The sequence below is a fragment of the Crocodylus porosus genome, unplaced genomic scaffold, assembly GCF_001723895.1.
Source record: "Crocodylus porosus isolate Cpor-Errol unplaced genomic scaffold, CroPor_comp1, whole genome shotgun sequence".
Taxonomy (NCBI): Eukaryota; Metazoa; Chordata; order Crocodylia; family Crocodylidae; genus Crocodylus; species Crocodylus porosus.
In genome coordinates this window covers 63,324,896-63,326,271 of record NW_017728886.1, presented here as the reverse complement: position 1 = coordinate 63,326,271, position 1,376 = coordinate 63,324,896, and positions in this window count along the sequence as shown.

Genomic DNA, 1,376 nt, shown 5'->3' with positions numbered 1-1,376 from the left:
CTCCAGTAGACACTCTAAAACCTGGAGGCTGAGGTCTCAAGACAGGATATCAGGTGACTTGCCCAGATAAGCTTTATCACTGCATGTTTGTGTTTATCATTTGCAAAAAAAGAGCATATTGGCAGAGTGGGCTTAGAGCATCCGACCCTGACAGTACCAAGTATATATTCTAGGCCTACCTTTGTGACTGGAGAAGATCTAACCTCCTCCTGAATACAGGACAGCCCTTTTTCTCTAAACCAGGGGCAGGCAATTATTTTGGGTGGAGGGCCGATTACTAAGCTTTGGTGAGCTATCAAGGGCCACATGGGTAGCCCTGCCCCTTGACAGTTGCCCTGCTCCCAGTCACCATATTAGGACTGGGCATCCTGTCCCCACCAACCCTTGACCTGTGCCACCAGAAGTCCCTCCCCTTGCCCTGAAGCACTCCTTTTGAGGAGGAGGGTGCTGCAATCTTCAAAGCAGAACCCGCCCCCGCAAATCATGAACAAAAAAATAAAACATCTACTATAACTTTTATTTCAATTTTATTTAAAAATATTTTTGTATTGATTTATGTGTTTGTGAAGTGAATCTAGAGGTGATTGCATAACAGCTCAAAATACAGTCCTACTGTATATTGTGTGTGGATGGTAAGGGGATATATATGGAGGGATGTGGTTGGGGAGTGTGTGTGTGTGTGTGTGTGGTAGGCTTTGGGTATCCTGGGTGGGTGTGGAGGGGTGTGGGGCATGTGATTGGGGTGGGGGCTGTGGTGGGTGGTGTGAGGAAGAGAGCCAGGGCCAGGCCACTGATTCCATTGCATATAGCTCTCACAGACTGCATATGAGTCTCACATGATGCAGACCCTGTACCCAGGCTTCAGGCTCCTGCCGCCCCACCCTGGATCCCCACCAGCCCCATGGCACCAGGATGGGCTCTGCGCTCCTGCCTGCCACCACCACTCTCCCATTTTCATACTTTCTCTCCCACACGCCTACCCACCACTGCTGCTGTTGCTTCCCAGCCACCACCACTCTCCCAACTGCCACCACTTTCCTCAGCTCCCCCCTCCCAGTGCCACTGCCATTTTCTGCAGCCCTCAGCACTCCCAGTACTGCTGCTGCTTCCCATGTCTCACTGGCTGCTCCCCCTATTTCTCTCTATGCTGCTGCCACTTCCCACAGCCCCACTGCTGTTCCGCCCATTGCGCCCCATACTCCTGCTGCTTCTTACAGTTCCCCTGCCACCCCTGCTTCCCTCTGCCTGCCACTTCCTGCTCTGGGTCCAGCCCAGCCCGGCCAACACCACATGGCTCCCAGCTGCTGGGCTGATCACAGTGGTTTTCACCCCACTCTGTTTCTGATCTTATCTTACTTCCCACATGGTTGGAGGTA